Source organism: Saccostrea echinata, unplaced genomic scaffold (assembly GCF_033153115.1).
Source record: "Saccostrea echinata isolate AGI-Se365-2 ecotype Australia unplaced genomic scaffold, CSIRO_AGI_Sech_v1 ptg000005l, whole genome shotgun sequence".
In the NCBI taxonomy this organism is placed as follows: Eukaryota; Metazoa; Mollusca; class Bivalvia; order Ostreida; family Ostreidae; genus Saccostrea; species Saccostrea echinata.
Window position 1 is genome coordinate 7,415,008 of NW_026889754.1, and position 16,505 is coordinate 7,431,512.

At 35.1% G+C, this 16,505-nt stretch overlaps 1 pseudogene; it reads right to left on the bottom strand.

Annotated features, from left to right (window-relative positions):
• Nucleotides 1-12,609: 12,609 nt before the first annotated feature.
• Nucleotides 12,610-16,287, bottom strand: LOC133179590 (uncharacterized; annotated as a pseudogene).
• Between the last annotated feature and the right edge of the window lie 218 nt (nucleotides 16,288-16,505).

Here is a 16,505-nt window from a genome sequence, read left to right on the forward strand (position 1 = left end):
AAGGTGGCCCTGTGAAAGGGTTACTATCTTCTTTTCTGCATGCAATAGCAGCCCTTTTCAAGATATTGGAAGAATGTTCAGCTATTGTAAGGAAAAGCGGTTAGGGAGAAAACATTTTAAATCTTTAAGGTGCTTGACAACTTAGTGAACAACTGAAGACTTAGAGCCACTAACTTCATAAAAATCCTAATTCAAACAAATATACATAGCGGGTTGCAGTAAATTTTAAACCAAAGCTCTTTACTATTCACTAAAATATTAACAGTAGTGAAGGAGAAACGTCAAGAGTACATGGCAACAATATATTCGAGAAATAGTGTAAATCATATGTGGATACTTAAAAATTCCAAGGAACTTTTGGAGAATTTGAAATCACAAAACGTTACCAAATTCAACAACATGAAAACTTACAACTTTTCAACTTAATATACAACCATTCCCAATGATAAATTAAAGTCCAGGCTTTTTGACATCATTGACTGCTGCTTTTTCAATAAAAATGGAACTCGTATATTTAATTACCTTGTCATTGGTCATTTACAAAAGTACTTTGTACAAACAAGTACTCTGAAGTTAATATTAAAAAGATGCTTGAGTTTCTGATTAACAATATCTATGCGGTTTTTGGAGACCAGGTCTTCCAAAAATCTATTGGAATTCCCATGGGTACCAATTGTGCCCCGTTATTAGCAGACCTATATTTGTATTCATATGAAATAGAATTCGTTCTTACTCTAATAGGTGGGGAAAAAAGACACTTGCTGTGGACTTCCACTCGACATTTAGAAATATCGAGGACATATTGTCTGTTAACAATGGTTATTTCTATTCTTATGTCGACACGATATATCCCGGTGAGCTTGATATAAAAGATACCGAGTCTGACACATCTGTTTCATATTTGGATATTTTACTAGAAAAAGACGTAATCTTGATGATAAACGTGATGACTAACTTTTCAAACGTCAACTCCCCTTACTCGTGCAGCAATATACCCTTATCACCTGCATACGGGGTTTATATCTCTCGGTTGATTCCATACGCAAGAGTATGCTTTACGTATGAACAATTTCTAAAACGAGGTAAGTTATTAACAAAATCTTGAAACAAGAATATCAGCAGTCTCGTTTAAAGTCATCATTTCGTAAGTTTTATGGCAGATACAATGACCTTGTCAGCAAATACAATCTATCATCAAGTCATATGCTAACTGACGTTTTCAAACAAATTATTATGCCATTATTAACACATTTGTTGACAGATTTTTCCGTTATTTCCCGATCATGAGAAGGAGCACACGGCGGGTGTGACCGGTCGGCAGGGGATGCTCATTCCTCCATGGCACCTGATCCCATCTCTGATGTTTTAAAGGATTGTGTTTGCTCTTGATTTGTATTGTCAAATGGACTTTTAAGCTTGAATACTGTTCAAAAAAATAGTTCAACTCCAAGTTTAGGGCTGATCACATTGTTTAACACACTCTTTGTTTAAGCACGCTATATGTTGGGATTCCTGATGTCAATTTCCTGATTATCACTGTGTCTGTTCATAACTGAACTTGTGTATTCACATCAGAGCGGGGGTATTATTAGTGAGCACTGGCTCACAGACCTTGTTTTTAAAACAATGAAAAAAAGACATGTAATGCTATAATTTTTAGCGACATTTTATCCCATCGCCGACTAATACCCCGCATGACAATCACTTATCTTTCTGATCACATGACTTAATTACTTATAACAATTTCACTATAGTTTATAGAAAATTCAATATCGCAAGGGCATAACCTTTTTTTCCCAGAGAAATCCTCTACACCGATATATATAAATGAATTTCCTCAATTGAAAAACTGCTGCTGTTTTAAGATATTCCCACTTTACACAGGGAAAAACAGATCGAAACCATTACAAAATTTCGTTGTTTCGGATGAAAATGCTGAATCACGGATATGCCGAGAAATGTTTGTCAAATTGCTACATTTCTAGACTTAATTGCAATTATTGGAATGGACTCCTGGTCAATCATTACAAAAGGATAATGGCACATAGATGACCATGAGCCCCCCAAATGCCACATGGTTCTCTGGAACGGAAAAGCCAGCGGATACTTCTATGAACTATGGAGACAGTAGTACTGTATTCTCTAAAACAAGATGCAGTTGTTTATGGTGTAAGATATTATTGAGATGAGGGCTCATTTGACACGTGACAAGGAGACTAGACCTAGATGCTACAGTACATAAGATTAAGTCTAGATAGTATTTATGGAAGTATAGATAAGGGGGGGGGGGGTTATTAACAGAATTCAATCGCTTAAGACAAAAGCAGGGTAAGATGTAACAGCTTGGAGTTGCAGAGTAGAGCGGATCATAGGAAAAGCTGTTGACAGAGGACCTGTACAAAGAAAAAGACAAAAAAAAATTGCTGCATTGCTTCACGCTACACTATGGACTGGACACCATCTATTTTTATACTTCGTATTCTTATTAAATCTCTACTGATCCAATTGAAATCTTGACCTGTAAAGCAGCTGCCGCTGCTTCAGCCATGTTGAGAAGAGGTGGGTTGAAGAAATTATCCCTAATAACTTCTTCTGAAGAAGAAAGTGAATGTACCCAGGAAAACGGCATTCACGTCCCTAATCTGCGTGTGGCATACCGTGTCTGTCAACATTGTGGGCATTTACCCATTGATGATCCTTGTCCTCAATGTCGACACATGGGACCCCGTCAACATGTGTTTAAAAGGGCAAGATACTTTAAAACATGTCCATGATGCCTTCCGCTTTCGGATTCACCGAATTGTAAAAGGGTATTTCCCTCACTTCTATCAATACGGAGCAGAACCAGAATTATGTGGGGCCTTATCCCCCGGCATTTCCTATTCTGTCATATAGACCTTCTTCATTACTTGCAGTGTTTTGAAAGAGTCCATCTATGCCTTTGTAGCCCGTAGGCTGGTTTCAATTAAAGACATGTGGCTTAACGCACCAGTGATCGCTTACGGTAGAGACATTAAACCAGGATTTCCTATCTGTGAGGAGTTCCCATCTTTCATCTCGGAGTCAATCATTACGAAAAAGTCTTTTTTTTTCACAAAAAATGGCTGAAATTGCACGAAGTCTGTTGCAAATATGACTGCAAAGATTTTTGGGCACAAAACTAGTTTTACTTCATTTGACAAATTACTTTCCGATCTGAAGCTTGACCATCACCGTCACTGACCTTGTGAATTACTGTCTTATTTATTTTACATGCTCTCCCGAGTTTTTCTTGTATAATTATTTTTTTCAATCTTTTGTCGTAGACAATTGTGTAATCTTTTCACTTCCTCGACAATTTATGGAACAAAAATGTTGAGCAGTCACCCTGTTCAATTTCAAAGGAAAATGGTTTCATTTCCACCTCTCTCATTAAATGACAAAGAAAAGATGAATTTGAATATGATACACTCTATATCTCTGGAAACAACAAAATTTAAGTATGGTAAAAAAAAAAAATTATAGGGACGGATTGATTTTGATGCGTTGCTCAAACGGACCATTTTTATTGTTAGCCCAGTGTAGTAAAGCTTATGATCTGGATCATAATAATCTTGGGTCAGAAAAGTCTAGTGTGAAGTAGTTGAGTTTTTTTTAAATAACAAATTGGAATTTGAACGAAAATATAGATAGAACAGACAAGCTAATTTTTCTTCACTCTTGTAACATTGCTGGAGAGTTTGAGAAAAGCAATTATGCAGGTAATGTTTAGAAAAAAAAACTTGTTCCGAGTTTTGAGAAGCAGTTCTGCTCAGTTTGTCCACAATAGGTGCGTTCCTTATGTGTTGGCATCTCCCTGCAATAAAAACAAGTGAACCAGTTAGGCTGTCCTTGCACATGATCAGCAGATGGATGGTGTCCACTCCCTGGGCCCTGCTGTTCTCCTCCAGGACATCAAAAGCCAAACTTGGGTTCCTCTGGAAGAGTTGTAACATAAGATCTCTACAGTTATCTTCTGGCATATTATGAATGCGTTCCTGAGAAAGAAACACTGAAACATATGATGCATCCACTTCATGCAAACATCTGTTACACAATTTATCGATATAAGGCATCAAATGAACTTTTATAAAAATCATATATGTTCTATACTTGTAAGTGTATTTAATAAGGGAATATTTTAGTAGACCTACCTGCAACTGAATATATTTAGCAGCAACGTCCTAACCTAGAAAAACCTATAGTATACTATAATTAACTATAGTAAACTATAGTAAATCAAAATTTTCAAAGTTATCACAACTCAAAAGTTATCATAGTGATCACTATTGTAAATCAAAGCTTTCACTTCAGTAAATAAAGTTTTCATAGTGATCACTACAGTAAATTAAAATTTCATAGTTATCACTTTCGTAAATCAAAGTGTCAAAATTATCACTGTAGTTGACTATAGTATTTTTTGTTAGGGCGCACCTATTCTATCAGGTACCTTCTGCCGCGTCGAGCAGCACGAACACCCTGTCCCCTGGAACGACCCGATCTTACTCTTGGATGACAGACACGCCCCCTTGCAAATCTTGCACCTCTAATACGTCTTAGTTCAACAGAGCTTGAATCAGTACCAGGGCCCTACGTAAGGAAAATTTCTAGATGGCACACACACAAATTAATTAGTTTTAGTTAAGTATAATCAACACCTATAGGCATAAAAATAGAGAAGTTAATCATGTAGTTCATTTTAATTTATTATGGTCCATAGTATGGTTCGTGATCGTCAGAAAGTGCAACCGATTCTTAATTATCTTTTGAGCTGAAATTTTATAGGTTTAGATCATCGCCGCTGCGGCCGGTGATTGCACAGTGGCAGTGTATTAAACTGACGTAACATTAGCTTCTCTCCCACTTTTTTTGAAGTAGCGATCAATTAAAATAAAACATAAGACCAATGATATTAATAATTATATCGGACAAGAAATTGTTACAGATATTTAATGAGGCATCGGATCTGATCATGCGACAATCAACATTTCACGTTAAACTCGGTCTGACAGTGTCGATACAGTAATTTTTTATGTATGTAGATATGTATCTCCGTTTTCGAGAAATTATTCGGGATATTAACTTGACCTTTGAGTATAATTCTTTTTTATTTATAGTTTAAAGATAATAAAAATATACAAAGATATAGACTCTGAAACAGTTTTCTGAAAGGGAATATGTTACTTTACATCAAATAACGTAGTCCCGACAACCCCCATCGTGGGCCGCAACGAACATTTTCTTTTATTTAAGAAGTTTTCACGTTTAAACTAAAATTTTATGAATTGCAGAGTGTGTATAATTTTTTTTTTGTCATAAACTTTTATAGATTTAAAATCTGTTTTTATTAACTGGGCTTATAATAAACTGAAAAAACTTACAACTAGCGTATTGGAATCCATCTTGCTTTCGACCTCGGCTGACTCCAAACGTCTTCGTCATCAATGACGATTGCTACGTCAGACTCAGCAGCGAAAGATAATAGCACCGATCGATAACTCTTGAGTGTGCTAAATATAACTCAGTCCCACAGTGCATTACGCGCGTCGCCATACTTTCGGACGATAACATCATGGAGGTGTCTGAGGTGGATAATGTATTAGCAGTTAATATTAGCGAAAAACACGAACGCAGAGGTGCAACTAAGCATTGTGCATATGGTCTATGTAAAAGTGACTCTAGATATATGGATAGACTAGGTATGGAAGGCGTTTTCTTCATTCGCTTTCCACAATTTCATCGGGAACCGGAGAAATGTACTCGATGGGCCAGTGCATGTCGACGAGAGCATTTTACTGCTTTGTCAGTAAAGAAGGATACATATATATGTAGTTTGCATTTCAAGGGCGGTAGAGGCCCCACGGAAGAATATCCTGACCCAATTCCGGCAACAGCTACCAAACATGAGGTAAACACAGCTGATCTGACCTACATGTAAAAACTTTTTTAAAAGGCCGACATGTCAATGTTTATGGTATTACATGTATGTTCATTAGTCTAAAATATCACACTAAGATTATAGGTAGATACATGCGAATTTAACAAATATTGTGTACCCAGCACTACAATAACGTATATATCATATGCCAATAGGGTTGAAATATGTGCTATATTCTAATAACATATCACTGTTATAAGTAAAGTGTCGCATTTTATCATAATTTAAAAACAAATCGCTCTCAACAGAGTTGTTGACAATACAAGTAAGACGTTCATTCTCATTCATGGAAATGTGTGTGCGTGCATGTAATGTTTGCTTCATAGAACCTACATTGTCATGTAAAATTCCCAAAAATATCAAGAGTAAATAAGTAGTGGGTTCATATTGTCGAATTTTTTTAATTTATTTGATATCATAGTACCACTATGCCAAATTATATACATATCTAGAAAATGTAAATTCTTATCGATATATTTGTTTTCAGCTTGAAAAATTTGTCAGAAACAAAAAAAAGAGGCCGTTAGTGCGAAAAAATTTAACATGGTCACCAGAACCCAAACGCAAGAAGAGTGATTTGGTGAATATAGACATTGTTGAAACGAAAGCTACTAGTGCACCGTCAGATGAGGATCATTGCACTACTAATCATGATACAGTCCAGGCAGCAGAGGCATTATTAATGTTGCAGAATTCTGAAAGTGAACAAGTGAGTTAAACTTTGAGGGTTTTTAGAAATTTTCTGTATTATATCAACAGACATGTGCTATCTCCCTTTCTCTAAGGTATATATTTTTTAGAGGTGTGTCTGGTCAAATGTGTACTGGCTTTTCCATCTAAATAATAAGTTGTATATAAATACTAAATTATTTTTACAGTGACAATACATTTTCACCCACTTAAAAATTGAAATGTATTAAAACAACAAAATGCTTTCATTGTTGTTTCATTACTCAATATAATGGTAAGTTTGTTGCAATAGTTGTGAAAAAATATGCAGGTGATGCAGTTTTTCTACAATGCCTACAACTGATTTGCTTACATGATTCAACAAAGAAATAATTTAGCATTCAATTAATCCTGATCAGGTAGGTTTAAGTTAAATGCAAGGTCTTCCATCTCAAGTTCTTTTTTCAGTGGTTGACACTTAGCAAGTACCGGTCTGTTTAAAAGAAGTTGATCTTTGAAGGAGTAAGAGTCAAAACTTATTTTATTTTGCAGGTAAGCATTGTTTCTGATGGGCAGAAAGGTCTAAATATCCAAGATCCGTATTCCATGTTAAAGAATTCATGTGATGAAGAAACCCAGACATCATCTTGTTGCTTAACCTTGAATGAATCTTTAGCATTAAAATCAGAAAATTTTGATTTAAAAAGCAAGATTTCTGAACTTGAAAAAAATGTATACAGTCAAAGACATTTTCCATTGCTGATGTGAAAGTTGATGACAAGAAAATGATATTTTACACTGGTTTAACTTATGGGCAATTTATGTGTTTGTGGAAAGGACAAGGTGCGTTTGGTGCAAAATATTGCCCCGTGTCAAAATTAAATAATATTCCTTAAAACTCTTTGAAAGAGTGTATATTTTCATGAAATTATCAATATATGCATGTACAAAGCTTTATTTATGTTTTATATAAACGTAAAAGTAGCATAGTTTATGATAACGTTGTGATATTTTGACGTTGCTTTATGCGAAGTCATGAACAAGAATGGGACGTCATGTTTTAAAATAAATCCAGCTTACATGTAAATTTTACTATGTACGTATATTTAATCTCATTTTCATATAAACGTACATTTCGATGTATTGGTATACATGTTATAACATACTTGTTCCATGCTTACTAAATTATTTTTCATAATTAAAGACAAATCTTTTAATCAATTGGTATGGTTGGCTTTGAAATTTTTTGAATCATAAGGGAAAAAAGGGATGTACATGTACAGTACATTCTAAGCGGATTTCTGACTTTCCGAGCCCCGCATTGGCACAAGCAAAGTATTGGTTTTATTAGTCCCCTACCGGTGAAACCGGAGGGGACTATAGGTTTCCTCTGAGTCTGTCCGTCCGTCTGTCTGTCTGTCTGTCCGTCTGTCTGTCTGTCTGTCTGTCCCTCTGTCTGTCTGTCAGTCTGTCCCACTTGGTTTTCCGCACTTTTTTCCTAAACGCCTGCAGATATTGAGCTGATTTTTGGTATGTGAGTGTATTTTGATGAGTTACAGATCAAGTTTGAATTTCGTTCCGCTTCATTGATTTTTGACGGAATTACGGCCTTTTCAATTTTTACGGGTTTTCCGCAATTTTCTTCTAAACGCTTGCAGATATTGAGCTGATTTTTGGTATGTGGCTTTACCTTGATTAGTTATAGATCAAGTTCGATTTCGTCCCGCTTCATTAATTTTTGACAGAATTATGGCATTTTCAATTCTTAACGGGAACCAGATTACATGCACTTGCCGGTAGGGGACTAGTATTGCTAATGCAATACTCTCAGAATGCTTGTTGTTTTAACTTGACGATCCGTAATTGCCAAGCTTTGTAAAAAAAGACTTAGAGGATCGTTAAACTTTTTGTTGGATTTTGATTGCAGGTGTTCAAGGAAATGATTTTGTGTGTAATAATATATCTTCCTGCTTATCTGCATTATATTTTCAGGAAAAAAAAGAAAAAAAAAACACATTTTACGCTCCCTACTGGACACTGCTTTTCTGTGGTTTGATTTACATAAGTTTACCTGTGTCTACCTATTATAATATTTTATTTGCGCTGTCCAGAGGTAGAGCCCATCCTTAAAAAAAGGAAAGGATGTGAACCTTCATTTATTCTTTTCTTTCAACAGTTGGGAAATATTCCAACATCGAAGTTATCAGCAATTAATTTACCCTTTTTTTCTTCAAAATTGCAGCTTGTTCCGACACATGAATATATTAGGATCTATAGGTTATTGAACAGATAGCATGTTTCAACGACATTTTATACGTATTAACTTATACATCTTCACATTGTCAAGGTTTTGTGATATTGTTTCTCTTCACTACCTTTTTAAATAGGAATGATTTCACAAAACCTTGACATTGTGAAGATGTATAGGTTATTGCGTAGATGACCTACAATCTACTTGGTCTATTAACGATGTTTTAGAGACTTTTACAATTATTCATCCCCGTGGTAGACAAGGAGCAAATGTACTACCTGGTTAATAGAAGTTTTTCGCGGAAAAGAAAACAAACACTAGTACTTCATGATAAAGAAGGATTTTCCGCGGAAAAGCAATGTTGACTCGCGGAAAAATTTAACAGCGCAATTGAGGAATTTTCCTGTAATTTTTCCCAGAAAAAGTATCCACACCAACTCAAAAAACAAAAAACAACTAGATCGACCCAAAGGACAAAACCTTATTTAAAGAAAAGAAAACTAACCTAAACCTGAAAAACCTATTTTGAAAGGGGGGATGTCACTTTACCTTCCTACATGTCTTACCAACTTTACAAAGTTTACTTGACCCTTCCCCCTTCATATTTTTGGTATTTTGCTATATGAATTTTATACAAGTGGTGGGTATCGATCGGGATGGGGTCCGGATACCCCCCCCCCCCCCCGCGGATTCCTTACTGCTTCCTCTAAGTAATCGATATACCTTTGTAACGACAACCTATGCAAGCGTGTGTTTTAATGAAGCTGTAAACACCAAGGGAAAACATTTTTTAGACTTTGAGAACATCTTATCATACAAAGGTGTACATTATGAGCTAATCTAGTTCATTTCCAGGATAAAGTGCCTGCCTTATTTCCCCAGGAAAATTGTTCAAATACAATCGAGTGTTAGTGAACAGAAATCACTGTTGTTTACTTAAATTGGTAATCAATATGTAAATACTGTATTCAATTACTTTATCTTGGTTTATTAAACCTTTACTGATTTTTTCCCTATATAACATTAGATCGTTAGATGTGACTAATTCCCTAGAAATCGTTAAGAATGGACTAATCCCCGTGTGTTAGTCAAGTGAGCTAATCCTTGCTTCGAAAGCTAATTCACGATTATCCGTAATCCTCTAGATTTTACTTTTACATTGGTATGATATATGAATGGACTAATGTTCATGTGTTAGTTCAGTGAGCTAATCCCTGCTTTGAAATCACGCTATCTGAATCCTCTACATTTTACGTTTGTATCGGTATAAAAAACAGTGAAAGGTATATCATCTGGACCAGGACTAAAAGTATATCATTTCGACCAGGACTATTTCCCTCGGCTTCACCTCGGAAAATAGTCCTGACCTTGGGGAACTGGAACTTGCTAACTCCCTCAATGATAATTATACTTTAACTGTATACTAATATAATATTAAGAATACGTCAATTTAATATTGTGAACCTGAAATCTTGAAAATAGATGGCCCTTTGTTCATAATAAACAGAAAGCAATATTAATTTTATTTTGTAATTCGGGGGAAAGGAGGCAGGCAGTACAGTTGAGACTTTTTACATGTTCTATGGGGGGGGGGGGTCTATTCAAAGAGAACTTTGATTACATGAAATATTTATAGTTCCTATATCACGTTTAGTAGGCGTAGAAATTAAAGCATAAGTAATTATTAATTACTTAGTAAATAATTATTGATAATTAATTGTATATTTTCAAGATGACAACAAATAAAAAAGGGACAAAAAAAAGGATTGACGTGGAAAAAGTATCATTATGTTCATCGTGGTAATGAAATTTCAAGTAAAACTTTACCATTTACCCATGTAGGGGGCAGGTTCACATTTTTTTATCGACATGAAACATTTTTCGAATCGGAATCAGCACTGAAACAAAACGTGTCTGAACGTTACGTATAGATAAATTGAGAGTATAAACAGGTTAAACAAAGAAAATGCACACAAAAAAAAAACAAACAAAAACGAAACCAAAAAAAAAAAAAACAAAAAAAAACAAAACAAAACTCGAACGAGGAGGGGTGGGTGGGTGGTGGTGCTGGACCCGCCTTTGAATACGTACTAGATTGTTGATATTGATATCCAGGAAGTCATTATTTCAATAACCTGTGAGAACGACATTTTCTACAAAATCCAGCACAGAGGAATCCATTTCACAATAAAACCGATGCTTACATTGTATGTGCATTCATTAATAATTTTCTATGTTCTATGACACCCTATTTATATTTTATTTCAATTTTACCAATCAGTTGAAACAAATTAACAAGAATAAAATCAGCTATATTTTCTACGGTTATTGCATTACTGTTCGAGAATATTTCACTTATCCACAGATCTCTGTGGATATATATACTTATCATTTCTTAGCAAAGATTAATATTTGTTTTAGTAAACAAATCAGAATTTCAGTTTTGCATGTGCGCGCAAATAGGCAATACTTTTTTGGATATTAATACAGAAGGAGCACAAATAAATTACGTGATTCTTGACAATCAAAAGAAAACAAGCTGTATAATTTCAAGTTCACGAGATAGCCGCATGAGGAAAAATTCTGGAATAAGATATTCTCTATGAAAAGCCTCAAGTTGAGGACACATGTAAGACCACAAGTCATTACTGACAGATATTCTCTCCACTGACATACCCTTTGGAGACCAGACAACAAAGTCGCAAACGTCCAATTCACACAAAGCTAACTGCATTTGAATCTGATAATAGTATTTGTGATTTCTTTTGAGTCTCAAATTTCCTTGATTATCTTTAACACAATAAAAAATTTTTACATTGCTTTGTTGACAGATTGTCTATGAAGTTCAAGGGATTACAATTTCTAAGCACATATGGGCATTTGATCTCAACTAGACCCTTTGTTTCATTTAATTTATCAATGAATATTCCATCAGGACTACATTCAAGAGTAGGGTGTTTTGGGTTCAACCACAAACCCGTTTCCTGCACATTGTAGTTTGGATGTTGTTGTTTGTAATGTGCATGAGCATCAGATTCATGTTTACTCCCATACAGTAGGGCTGCTGTTACAGGGGAAACTGACCACAGAAGTCTATTGACTAGACTCGTAATACCTGTTCTGACACATTTGATATCTTTCGCATTTGATGCTGTTACCCTGCACCATCTATTTACCTGCCAGTCCAGAGATAATGCCTGACCTACAGTGTTATCAACTACAAATGGGGAACATTTATCAGAACACATTTCTTTTAAATTATCAATAAATTGTCTACATTGAATCTTTAGAATAACTACACCATAATCATCTATGCTGAAATTTTCATAATGAAAATCTAATAAATTTGTCCATCCACATTCTTGTCCATTCATGACTAAATTTGATAGAAATTCATTTTTCTGTTCATTTGATAATTCATTCTCCCTCAGTTCTTCAGGTCTTGAATCAGAGTTTAAGATATTTCTGACTGAGGTTTTTTGACGTTTAAGAGTTTTTTTCATGGACTTGTATTCCTTGTTGAAAATTGTCTCAGGATTCTTATTTTTTCTTCTACCTTTGTTCCACTGTAGTAGTTTGTCTGTGCAGGTAGGCAAGTCAGTCCCAAATTCAATAGTGTAGTCCTCCAATGCAAACAACAGAGCTGCAACATGAGAACATATGCCCAAGCCAGAAGCAGAGCAAGTGCATGTTCCCTCTAATACTGATCCTGATGATTCGGATAATGTTATTGTACAGTTGTAGAAATGTTGTGATTAGGAAGCCAACACTGATGCTTTAACAAAATAGTGTCCTTTACAACTGACATCATGTATGTTTTTCACATGACAACTCCTAAAAAGATTCATACCCTTAGTAAATGGTTTGCTAGTATGTACATCATCTTGACAGTCATCATCAGAGCTGTTTGAGTCACACTCTACTGATGCTACTGATTCCACAAGGTAATTAGTAGATATACCCATGATTAAAATGTTTTGGTATAGTTCTTCCAGCCTTGAATTGGAACATAGGGAACTTGGGATGCAGCAGGTGTTGGATTCTTTTTAAGATTCAGCCATTTACCATCGTCAACTTTCAGATCAATTTTAACATTGTTGCTTACAGCATTCTGGCATCTGCATAATATAAGGAAAGTTATTTAATGGCCAAAAGGTCAAAGCATGTTTTTTTTTTTTTTTTTTGTTTTTTTTTTTTTTGAAGATTTAATCATTTATTAATTTAATTGAAACGAAACATTACTGAGAAAAAAATGTTAATAATTTATTGTTTACGTTAATGTTTCAATCGTGATACTCGTGATTTTCGCTGTTTGCATAAAACATTATCAAACATTGAGTACCTTTCTATCAAATCCGGTCGTTTTCCAGAAGTACGAAGCCCACGACATTTCAACCATCTTTTTAACTGAATATTTGTGTGTTCCTCTACCGACGCGTGAACAAACTTTGCCCCGGGAATGTCCTCTTCTACTAACAAATCAGCCGCCATCATAACTTTCTGTCCGAACCGACTACAGCGCCTCTAGCGAGAAACTTATATTAATTTATGCGCATAAATTATGACGTAAATTTCTATCGGTGCTATTAGATCGTAATTTTTATAGAATATCTTACTCATGTGATCCTTTTACAACCAGAACTCCAATGATTTATTGTTTTAGAATAAAGGTGAGGTCACACGATGCGATTTTTCATTCGATTTGCTTTCGACTAAAATCGTACCTTGTAACCACCCAAGTTGAAAGCAAAATCTGAAAGTCGATTGGAAATCGGATGGGCGTCTGATTTTCAATCGACTTCCTAATGAGAATCGTCATTCGCGACGTCATAATGACAATTTCAGCGTCACAAAATTAAAAAAAAAACAGAATAGGTCTATTAAATAACAGTTTAAATTTAATGGTGTTAATCGAAAGCCGGTTGACCAAATCTGCTGTGACGATATGGTCTCTGTCCACGGCTCCGTCATCCCCCTTGAGCCTTTCACCCTCCTTGTACATGGTGTCCATGATGTTGTTTTGGGACCTTTATACCATTGTACTGTGATTTCCTTGTCTTTTATGTCCTTTACCTCGCAACGCTGCGGCCACCAAGATCATGTCTTGAAGATTGAAGGCCTTGCTGGATTCGGAAGGTGGGTTTTCTTTCAACTATAACCTGTAAATTAAAAAATTTATCATGTTTAGTTAAATAAATTATAATATTTATGAATGACAAGTAATCTCATACATGTGCAGAGGTTTAGTGAAAAAAGCTGGAATCGACACATCCGACACTCTCTCTCTCTCTCTCTTTAAGAAATGGGGTTTTCGAGATTGAAAATGTACGTTTTGATTTAATTTCGTTTGTCAAGAATTTTTCCAAGTAAATTGTCAATAATTTGTTCTGATCCACCCCAAATACGTGTCTGAAATGAACCTTGACTATGGGCAGATAGTTTTAAAAGTAGCTCTCGTGACTAAGTTAAACTTCGTTACCCTTGACTACACTAAAGACAAGCTCTATTGTTCCATATACTCAAACACAACCTGAGTGGACTCGTCTGTAACTGTAACCATTCAAGATTTAGTCTGTAGTTTTGTATTATTGAAAATTGATAGAGCATTACCTTTTTTTATCATCGAAAATAATTATACATATCATTAATTGTATGGCTTAATTTTTCTTTATGTGTATACATATATTTCGATAAATCTAACTATGATTTATCATTCATTGGTGCTTAGAATTTCTATTATTATTTTTTTCACCTTGTGTTTCCAGCCTCAAAATCTCTGTTCTCGTGAACAGGCCACTGAATGATCGTGTAGATATACGTAGTACACCTACCTATTTTTTTTTCATCATCGAAAATAATATCTATCTATCTATCTATCTATCTATCTATCTATATATATATTAAATTGTATGGCTTAATTTTTCTTTGTTCGAAAGGGAAACCTACTGCTGTAAAGAAAACTAGGCGATGAATTTTTTTCACCACATTTGTTAATGTTTTGCCAATACTGTGGTTGTGTCAGGTAGTTTTGGACACTGGGAATTTGACAGAAAAATTAATGAAAAGGCAGGTGCATCGTAGGATATTTATGCATCACACTTTCATAAAAACCAAATCTAAATGCTGCTGACATATTTGAAGATTTTTTTACTTGGTGCTGTAGTATCTCTGGATGACCATCATTGGATGCTGTAAATGTCTTTGCTGTTGCGGCTAATGAATACTTTTGCAAAATTACAGAAATTCATGTTGTACTTTTTGTTTAGCTCTACTGTCAGAGACCAAAAGAGCTTATGCGATGGTAAGGTGTCCGTTGTCCGTCCGGTTTTTATAGGATTCATTTTGAAAGTAAGGGGGATTACCAGGGGAAAAAGAAAAAAAGTGTCGGGGGGTCCCCTGCACCCCCTTTAACCACCCCATCCCAAATTATATTCCCTAATGTTACGTTCACATGAGTAAAAGTCGGGGGCAGGTGAAATAGCTTTCCAAAAGTATTTGTATCAATTTCGAATTTCCCGACCTTTTTTTAGATCAATGTAGAGAAAATAAATCCATATATTCACCTGGAAGGTCGCGTGCAGGTTAATATAACGTAGTATATTTTCTAAATTGTTAGATCTCAGCCAATCAGAAAGATAAAAAATTATTCAGTTAATAATAATTTACATTTATTGCATGATCGTGAGGGAAATATGAAGATTTATTCAACCAAGAAAAAATCACATTCTCCGAGGGTTTCATGCAGTAAATTGTTTATTATACCGAAACAAGCAAAAACTTTAAAAATAAACATTAACTTTCAAATTCGGCACTGCTTTTAAAGTCCCTTTCAATTTTAATCTAAAGTTACTGAAATCCTTGGACACATAACACTCTGATAAAACGATCAGCAATTTTATGACGTGAACCAGGTAATTGTGACCTCAACTACTCTCGAGAGTTTTCGTTCAAAGAAAGATTTCGGGAAAATGCACTATGCAGTATCTGAAGAGTTTGAATAAGATGAAAAGCATGCCGACGACAGTGAAATATGAAGTTTTATGGCCCTGTCACGTTAAAATCTAGAACCAATCAGATAACGCGATGTATAGAATAATTATAATGAGGTATAATAATTGTAATTATTATATTGTTTCCACAGTTGGCAAAAGTCCACTTGATATTAGGTCCCTCATCATTCAAACACCATCTTCGAATCATTAATCCCTCTCTAGAAAGTTATAGAGGTCCAGCACAGGTCTAATGTCACCTTTTTTGCATCCCGAATTCCTTGACCCCTGGACTGGGCAAGTTCTTCAGTGCTAGAAATAAGCACAGCAAACTTGCTAGTCAAGGTGTAGGCTGCTTCCCCACCCTCATTCTGGCTCGCAGTTGTAGTGGCTTTCCTAAGCTTGGCCTTAGAAACCAACATCTCTGAGTTTGAAATTCTGAAAAAGATAATTTACATATGTAACACAAAAGAATAATTAAATGATCCTTGTGTTATTTTAATTCTTTTATTCTTAAGTTGACTGAGTTCAGTTGACAGTGGTCCTAAAATAAACAATTTACAGTTGAAAGTGATAGTCATACATAAACTCTTTGACATTTCATGGGCCACAGCGCTCACCTGAGTAACTTTTGCCTTGC